This window comes from Lutra lutra, chromosome 3 (assembly GCF_902655055.1).
Source record: "Lutra lutra chromosome 3, mLutLut1.2, whole genome shotgun sequence".
NCBI classification, from domain to species: Eukaryota; Metazoa; Chordata; class Mammalia; order Carnivora; family Mustelidae; genus Lutra; species Lutra lutra.
The window spans coordinates 106,202,169-106,212,009 of NC_062280.1; the positions used below are offsets into that span (position 1 = coordinate 106,202,169).

Consider the following 9,841-nt stretch of genomic DNA (forward strand, 5'->3'; position numbering starts at 1 on the left):
GCCTGGGGTTGCTTTCCAATCCTTCCAAGTGTGCAAAGCCTGTTGCTCAGCACCCCTCCAGGCAGACCATGTGGTTAGGAGGTAGAGGAGGGATTAGCACTCTGCCCCCATTAACTTGTCTAACCCCCTGCCAGACACGGTCTAGCATGACCTCATTTCAGACTCAACAACCATCCAGGCAGTGGGGTGGCAGTGGGCCAGTGTCCCTTCCCCCACTGGCCAGGTAATAAAGAGGCCCTTGTAAGGAATAGAAGGTTCTCCAAGGACAAGTGGGGGTACCTCAGGGCACTTGGAACCCATGGTAGTGGAGTTTCGAGAGCCTCTTGGCCTCCTGCCTCCTCTTCGGCTGGTCTGTTCCCCTGCTCCCCACCACCCCCATTCCACTTCCCTCCGGGCCTTGTCCCCTGCCTGCTACCAGCCAGCTTGTGTTTGCTGCATGGCCCCAGCATGGCTTTCTCCGTCTCAGCCTCCTGCTAACTGGCACCTTCTCTTACTTCAAAATCCCAGAGAAACAATTCAGCTGACAGTGGCCTCTGCTCAGTTCTCACCAGGTGGCCAAGGTCATTACCCTAGTAGGGGCTCAAAGGCTGGACATAACTGTCCTGTCTAAGGTGTGTGTGTGGGGGGGTCCTATTGTGATGTAGAGATGTAGAGAAGTTCAATAACTTGTACCTGGGCCCACTGAAAGTGCCTTCCAGCACCGCCCCAATCTGCCACCCCAGCCTATGTCCCTGCAGTCCCCACAATGTCCTCTCCCTGACCAGGAAAGGACGCCCCTAGAGGGTGGCAGCATGTGGCTTCCTAGTGCCGGGTACTGGCTCCCTCCAGGTGATGTATGCCTCGTGGTAAGACTTAATAAGCTATTTGAGGTTGTCAAGGGAAACCACCCGTGCGTAAATATTAACTCTGTTGGGCAGAGTACCTGGAGTGGGATTTTATTTCTGCTGGGCATTATTATGGGTATTGACTTGAGAATCTGAAAATTCAATAAAACAAATTAAACCTTCCAAAGAATGAGCACAGACCACCAGCTTGTGTGAGTGTGAGGCAGGAAGGCGGGGTGGGTGGGAACAGACAGCAAGGCTGTGGCAGACCCAGAAGGCCTCAGGGACAGGAGCAGGCCCCAGCTCACTAGAGACCTCCCCCCATCCCCAAGCTGCCCGCCAGCTGCCAGTCCCCATCCTGCCCCAGGAGCTGAGGACACAGATGACTGAAACACCGTCCCTGTCCCTCCGTCCCCAGGATACCTGGACTGGCTCTGCAGGAAGCCAGCATCATGGGCAAATGAAAGCAGGAAAGTTTGGGAATTTTAGATGAAAAGAGACCAGAGAGATCCAGCAACCAAAAGTTCACCTCACCTGAATCCTGCCTGGTTCAAAAGAAAAAAACAAAAACAGACAAACAAAAATCAGCATGAAGGTCAGTCCTGGGACAATCGGTGGTATTAATGCCCACTGGGTCTTAGAAGATATTAGAGAATTACTCTTCACTTTTTAGGTGTGATCATGGTTTTGTAGGAAAATGTCCTTAATGATGCTTTTGGTGGTCACAATCGCATTGCTACTGGTATCCATCAGGAAGAGGACAGGGATGTCACCAAACATTGTGCAACGCACAGGACAGCCCCCCCCTCCCCCAGCAAAAAGTCCTCTGGGGCAAAATGCCGATGGTGCCAAAGTTGAGAAACTTGGTTTTTACTGACAGTAAAAAATAAACAAAGAAATAAGTCAGTTGATGTGGGGGAGGGGAGAACGAGCCTCTTGCTTATCGTTGCCCACTGAGTGGCCGCTGGTAGCTTGGAGAGGGAACCTGCGGTGGAAATTCATCAGAGTGCGACTCGGGGCAATGACAGTTCCGGTAAGAATCACCAATGGATGCTAAATCCTAGGGGCGGGGAACGTGGACGAGGAGCAGGAAGTTTGCATGGTCTAGAGCGCCCCCCATAGACTGCTTCTTGATTGCCAGGGGGAGGAAAAAATACGTAGTAGAGAACTCCCGCCACATCTGGGGTTAATCCAAATTAATGTCACCACGAGGTGCAGAGGGCCAGCCTGCGGCCCCGGCTGTAACATCCTGAGAAGAACACAGCCTCGTATAGTGCCCCAGTCGGAGTCGCGGGACCTGCCCCTCATCGAAAACGAGCAACATTCTATTTTTTTTTAAAGCCCTCTAGTTTTTCCAAAATGTCAACTTCATAACAGGCAAAAATAAGTGCTGAGGAGATCCTCCAGATGAAATGAGATCACAAGACATGACCACCAAAGGTCATCCTAGCCTGGATCCCACACTCTTAGGAAGAATAAAGCGATAGAGCGTCCCGGATCACTCGGCAAAATTTGAACGTGACCACAGATTTAAGTATTGTATCTATTTAAGATTTCTTGAGGTTGCTAATTATACTGTAGTCATAAAAGAGAGTTCCTTCTTAGGAGCTCTACCCTGACTTTTTATTTAGTATTTAAGGGTATTTAAGTGTATTTAAGTATTTAAGGTATGTAAGGGTATTTAAAGGTAAAGGGGCAATGATGTATACAACTTACTCCAAAATGGTTCAGAAGAAAAGCCTGTGTATGTATATATTTGCATATGCAGTATTCACACTACACACACATGCGCGCATACATCCATGTGCGAGCACACACGCACACACACTGCGGCAGGCTAAATAATGACCCCCCCCCCCCAAAGCATCCATGTCCTAATCCCAGAAGACTATGGATGTTATCTTCTTTTTTTTTTTTAATATTTTATTTATTTGACAGAGAGAAATCACAACCAGGCAGAGAGGCAGGCAGAGAGAGAGGAGGAAGCAGGCTCCCTGCGGAGCAGAGAGCCCGATGCGCGGCTTGATCCCAGGACCCTGGGATCATGACCTGAGCCAAAGGCAGAAGCCTCAACCCACTGAGCCACCCAGGTGCCCCCCCTTCTTTTTTTTTTTTTTTTTTTTTTTTTTTAAGATTTTATTTGTTTATTTGAGAGACAGAGATCTCTCTGAGAGGCAGGCTGGGGCGGGGGAAGCAGTCTTCCTGCTGAGCAGAGAGCCCAATGCAGAACTTGATCCCAGGACACCAAGATCATGACTTCAACCGAAGGCAGGCTTAACCCACTGAGCCACCCAGACACCCCTGAATGTTGTTTTCTATTGTAAAAAAAAAAAAAAAAAAAAAGACTTGGCAAATGTGGTTCAGTTAATGACCTTGAGATGGGAATGTTGCCCTGGATTATCTGGGTGGGTCTTAATGTAGTCAGAGGGGTCCTTATGGGAGTGAGGCAGGAGGTCAGAAAGAGCAGCAGGAGATGTGACCACGGACCCAAGAGGCTGACATGAGGAAGGGGCCTCCAGACGCTGGAAGAGGCAGGAAATGGATTTTCCCCTGAGACCTCCAGAAGGAACCAGTTTTGCTGACACCTCGATTCTCACCTGGTGAGATTGATTTGGGGTTTCTGACCTTCAGAACTATAAGAGAATAAATATATGTTGTTTTAAGCCACCGAGTCTGTGGGAATTTGGTATAGTGGCCCTCGGAAATGAACATATATACGTGTGCCCATGTGCTTGTGTGTGTATATACACAACTATAAGTTGACCTTGAATAACATGGGGGATGGGGTACCAAACCCCTCCCCCGCAGAGTTCTTGGATCCCCCAAGAACTTAACTCATAGCCTACTGTTGACCAGAAGCCATACCAATAACATAAACGGGTGATGAACACCTATTCTCTATGTTTTATATATTACATGCTGTATTCTCACAATAAAGCAAGCCAGAGAAAAGAAAATGTCATTAAGAAAATCGTAAGGAAAAAAAAAAAGAAAATCATAAGGAAGAGAAAATACATTTACAGTGGATGGGTGTGTTTATTGAACAAATCCACTCTTAAATGGACCCATTTGGAATAATCCCATATTGTTCAAGTTTCAAATGTACACACACACAATGTCCACAAACACAGTTAATCCACATTGTTCACAGAGTCTGTATTTGCAAGTTTGCCTACTCACTGAAATGTGTTTGTAGCCCCAAAATCAACACTCAGCCTGTTTTTTTTTGCAGTCTTCTGCAGCCTTTTGAAGAGTAGTGGGAAATGCGAGTCACCAAGGCACACGGTTCAGTTGAGGTCAAACAAGGTCAACCTCTACTTTCTTGTTTCAGCTCTTGTGCTATAAACTAGTGTCCTTTTTCATCTAGGTCTGTTTAACACTATGTTTTTCACATTATTGTGCTTTTTGTTGGTGATTTTTGCTGCTTAGAATGGCCTTTTTTTTTTTAATTCTATGTATTTATTTGACAGAGAAAACAAGACAGCACAAGCAGGGGGAGAGGCTGGGGGAGAGGGAGTAGCAGGCTTCCCGCTGGCCAGGGAGCCCAATGTGGGGCTCGATCCCAGGACCCCAGAATCATGACCTGAGCCGGAGGCAGACGCTTAACTGACTGAGCCACCCAGGCGCCCCTGAAAATGGCCTTTAAATGTAATTCTGCTGTGCTGTCCACATTCCCAGGTGCAAGAAAGCTTACAGGAAAACACGTGTTAGGTCAGCGGTATCCAGTCACAAGCTGCAGCGCTGTTGCCACAAGTTCAAAGTTAATGAATCAGTGATGTATATCAAATAAGGAATCTTTAAACAGAAACACATACAAAACAAGGTGACATGTTGACTAGTTGAAGAAAACATAACCAGAGGCTGGAGGGAACCTCACCTGGTATTTCCCCAGGAGCAATGGTTCGGTGTTCACTAATTCAGCGTTCATGGCCACTTTATGGAATAAAACTATTGGGAATTATGAGAATCGATGATAGGTAGATGATGATAGATAGATGGATAGATAGATGGAGGAAAGAAGGAAGGGAAGAAGGGAGGGAAGAAGGAAAGGAAGGGAGAGAGGGAGGAGGGAAAGGAGGGAGCACAGATGATAAAGCAAAGGGAGCAAATGCTATCAATGGCTGAATCTGGTTTAATAGTATATAGGTACTCTTTGTATTGTTCTTGCAACTTTTCTGTAAGTTGGAAATGATTTCCGGATAAAATGTTCAAGGAAAGAGTGGCTGTGTCAAGTGTCTGCTTCCACATGTCTCGGGTGAAGTCAGAGTGGCAGCACGCCCTGCTCAGACAGGTGGTATGTTCAGGAAAGCCCCGAGGTGGCGTCAGGGCAGGCTCTCCAGAGGAGCAGACCCATGAGAAAAGGTCCAGTGGCCTCCTCTGAGGTCCCATTGCCAGTGAGGCAGCAGCCACAGGGGAGAAGAGAAGGATCAGGGAACTGTGGTTCCCCATGGAGCAGGCCACCTGGCCGCCCAGAGCTGCATCTGTGCTCATGAGAGCCGTAAGGAGAGGAACAGCCCAGCACGATCCCTGTCTATGGTCCCCTGGCCCAGGAGAAGCAGGCAGATAGCTCAGCCGGCATCACCCTCCTTCTGAAGTCCCACTTAACTAAGGGGCTCCACCGGCCACCCAATTGTCCCAGCAGGAAACCTAGCCACCAGCCCTGTGCGCTCCTGTGCCCTGCCCCAAACACAAGCTCCACAGTCGCTCTCATTCTCTGCAGGTGCAACTGCCCAGCTGACATGTTTGCTTGCCTAATCTCATCTCAAATACAACATGTTCAGAAGCAAATTCTTGGATCCCCTTCCCCACCAATCCCCAATCCGGCTCTCTCCCTGTTTTCCTTATTGATGTTTGTGTGTACTAGTTTGGAATAGTTCTTTGGTCTCTGGGTTTTTTGTGTTGTGTTCATTATACTACTTTGTTTGGTTTCTGGTAAAATTTACTTACAGTAAAATGCACTGATCGTAAGTGTTAAAAAATATATGTATATGTGTGTGTATATATATGTATACACATATATTAAATATTTATATACTTAAGTCATCTCTATACCCAGCAGGGTGCTTCAACTTACAACTCCAAGATCAAGAGTCTCATGTTCTTCCGACTGAGCCAGCCACGTGCCCCAAATTTGATATATTTTAACACATGCATACACCTGTGTAACCAACATCTCAGTCAAGGAATATTTCCATCACTCCCTTAAGATCCTTCATCTTTCCTTCCCGTACTTCTTTGATTTTCATATCAAACCAATGTTTGATTTGAAAGATTTTTTTTTTTAAGTAATCTCTATACCCAAGATGGGGCTTGAACTCACAGCCCCCAGATCAATGTTAATTTTCAAGTTAAACCAATATTTACGTTAATGCTTCCCTTTGGTACATTACACTTAATCATGATTACTATCTTTTTATATATGATGGGATTTGCTTTGTTAATATTTTGTTAAATATGGTAGCCAGCTGAAGAATGATCCCCATTGGTATCCATGTTCTAATCCCTGGAACCTGTGAATGTTAGCTGATATGGCAAAAGGGACTTTGAAGATGTGATTAAGTTAAAGATTTTGACTTGGGGGATTATCCTGGATTATCTAGGATGAGCCTTAAATTTAATCACCTGGGTCCTTATAAGAGGGAGGCAGAGGGAAATTTCACCCCAGAAGAGAAGGTGATGTCATCAAGAGGCAAGATGCTACATGGCTGGGTGGTTTGAACGTGAAGGAAGAAGCAAGAACGGTAGTGTCAAAGCTGGAAAAGAAAAGCACATAGATTCTCCCCTAGAGCTCAAGGGATTTTGGCCCTGCTGATGGCTTGATTTCAGCCCAGTGAAACTAATTTCCTACTTCCAAGTCTGTAGGAGAATAAATGTGTGTTGTTTTAAGCCACCAAATCTGTGGTGATTTGCTACCACAGCAATAAGAAACACACACAAGAATTTTTTCTCAAAGAATTTGCTTTTTTAAGTAATTTCTTTTTCTTTCTTCCTTCCTTCCTTCCTTCCTTCCTACCTTTCAAAGATTTTATTGATTTATTTGACAGAGAGAGACACAGCCAGAGAGGCAACACCAGCAAAGGGAGTGGGAGAGGAAGAAGAAGGTTTCCCACTGAGCAGGGAGCCCAATGTGGGGCTCGAATCCAGGACCCTGGGATCATGACCTGAGCCAAATGCAGACACTCAATGACTGAGCCACCCAGGCACCCCGTATTGTTTCTTTCTTAACTTCCTGATAGAATTCACCAGTGAAACCATCTTGACCTGGAGGAGTTTTTGTGCTTGTGTGTGTGTGAAATAATTTTAATAATTATATTTTAATTATTAATTTAATTTAATTAATTTTAAAAGTATAAATATACTTTATAATATATGTATTATATTATATCAGATTTTCTATTTTTTTTTAATATTTTATTTATTTATTTATTTGACAGAGATCACAAGTAGGCAGAGAGGCAGGTAGAGACAGAGAGGGAGGGAAAGCAGGCTTCTTGCTGAGCAGAGAGCCCTATGAGATGCAGGGCTTTATCCCAGGATCCTGGGATCATGACCTGAGCCAAAGGCAGAGGCTTTAACCCACTGAGCCACGCAGGCACCCCTAGGTATCAGTTCTTCTTTTTTTTTTTTAATCATTTTTTAAATTTATTTTCAACATAACAGTATTCATTGTTTTTGTACCACACCCAGTGCTCCATGCAATCCATGCCCTCTCTAATACCCACCACCTGGTTCCCCCAACCTCCCACCCCCCCACCTCTTCAAACCCTTCAGATTGTTTTTCAGAGTCCATAGTCTCTCATTGAGATTTTCTATTTCTTAATGAGTCAGTTTTTAAAGATTAATTATTTGAAAGAGAGAGCATGTGAGCTCGAGAGCAGGGGGAGGGAGAGGGAGAGAATTCTCAAGCATACCCCCTGCTGAGCATGGAGCCCATCTCGGGGCTTGATCCCAGTCTCCCAAGACCATGACCTGAGCCAAAATCAAAAGTCAGATGCTCAACTGACTCAGCCACCCAGATATCCCTTAATGAGTCAGTTTTGATAAGGCATGTCTTCCAAAGAATTTGTCCATTTCATCTGAATTGTCAAATTTATGGGCATAAAATTGTTTATGATATTTCTCTTTTTATACGTTTAATGTCTATAAGTTAGGCAGTGTTATATCCTTTGTCCTTTCTCCTACTGGTAATTTCCGTTTGCTCTCTTTTTTCCCTTGACCATTTTTGCTAGCAGCTTATCAGTTGGATTTATCTGGTCAAAAAACCGACATTTCTTCTTAGCTTCTTAAGGTGAAAAATTAGTTCATTGATTTTAAACTTTTCTTTTTCTAATACGTTTCTAAATTTTTTGAAGATTTTATTTATTTATTTGACAGAGATATAGTGAGAGAGGGAACACAAATGGGGAGTTGGAGAGGGAGAAACAGGCTTCCTGCTAAGCAGGGAGCCTGAATCAGGATTTGATTCCAGGACCCTGGGATCATGACCTCAGCCAAAGGCAGACCGAGGTGCCCCTGTTTCTGATGTTTTTAAAAGAAATTTCCCAGGGACCCCTGGGTGATGCTATTGGTTAAGTGTCTTAACTTGGTTTCAGCTCAGGTGATGATCTCAGAGTTGTGAGATCCAGCCCCGCTTTGACCCCTCGATGGGGCTCTGCACTCAGCACAGAGTCTGCTTAGGACTGTCTCTTCCTCTCCCTCCCCCTGACCCACTGTCTCTCTCTCTCTCCCCCTCCCTCTCTCAAATAAATAAATCTTTCAAAAAAATTTTTCCCTTTAAGTACTGGTTTAACTGCATCCCACACATTTTGATATTTTTGTTCATTATTCAGTTAAAAATGTTGTTAGGTTTTCCTCATGTTTTTCTCCTTGACCCCTAAGTTATTGGTTATTTAGAAGTGTGTTAAAAATCTAAAGCCTGGGCAACTTTCTAGGGTTTTTTGGTTTTTGTGCTTTGGGGTTTTTTTTATTTGTTTGCTTGCTTCCTAATCCAATCCTACTGTTGTCAGAAAACATATTCTATAAGATTTCAATCTTTTGAAATTAATTGAGACTTATTTCATGATGTAGCAAATGGGTCTGCCTTTGTGAACATTTATATGAGCTTAGGAAGAACATGTATTTCACACACTGTTCTCGCTCGAATCCAGGTCAGCTACTTACGAGCTGTGTGAGTGAAGCATATCATCTCTCTGAGCCTCAGTTTCTCCAAATATAAAATGGGAATAAATGATGATATTACTAATCTAAAAAGGTGGCAGTGAGAATGAACTAGAAAGCTTCGAGCACACAGCTGTTCTCCACTTCCTCCTCCTCTTACTTCTCATGGTTGTCATCACTGTTGTGACCATAATCATTGTTGTTACTCTTGTTATTACATAGTTGCCATTATCTTCCATTGAACTTCTGAGGTTGCTATTATACCCTGTCCCCAGGAGAGGAGTTGAGAGTGGATCATTTTACAGTCAATTATAGAATCTTTCTCACCACGATGATTATTCTTACCCTCATAACTAATTCAGGTGCTTTACGTTTACCCAGAGGCTACTGTGGAAGGAGGCACCTGCCCCATCCAATTCTTGGAGCCACAGCGGCGTGCCTGGTACAAAGTGGTAAGGTTCGCTGGGCTGCCCCGCCTTCTCGGGACACCCGGTGTTTAATAACACAAACTTCTCATTCCTGAGTTCTGTGATTTGGTACTTTTGGGGTGGCCTAGAGGGTGTGGCTGTGGCTAATGATTGGGAGGGCACCGACAAGGGAAGTCCGGAGCCCTTGCATATTAGAAGGCGGCTTTCAGTTCCCTTCATTTGTGCCAGGTGATCTGTCTGTGACATCTTAGGCTATAAACCTTCTCTTCCAAAATTGCTTGGCCAGGGCTCCTTGCCTTCTGGCATTTGAAGGAACAGAAGAGAGATCTGAGCCTACACCCAGTCTCATTCCTTAAGAGGTAACTCTGATTTTTCCACCTAGTGGCTTGAGAATTTTTGTCTTCCTAATGTAACTCCAAAAGTTTTGCAAGG

The 9,841-nt window shown here is 44.7% G+C and overlaps 1 long non-coding RNA gene across 1 annotated transcript; it reads left to right on the forward strand.

Annotated features, from left to right (window-relative positions):
- Positions 1–709: 709 nt before the first annotated feature.
- Positions 710–9,435, forward strand: LOC125094890 (uncharacterized). The gene is made up of 3 exons (XR_007125730.1): positions 710–828; positions 1,243–1,419; positions 9,363–9,435. It is a non-coding gene; the product is annotated as an uncharacterized LOC125094890 (long non-coding RNA).
- The last annotated feature ends 406 nt before the right edge of the window (positions 9,436–9,841 follow it).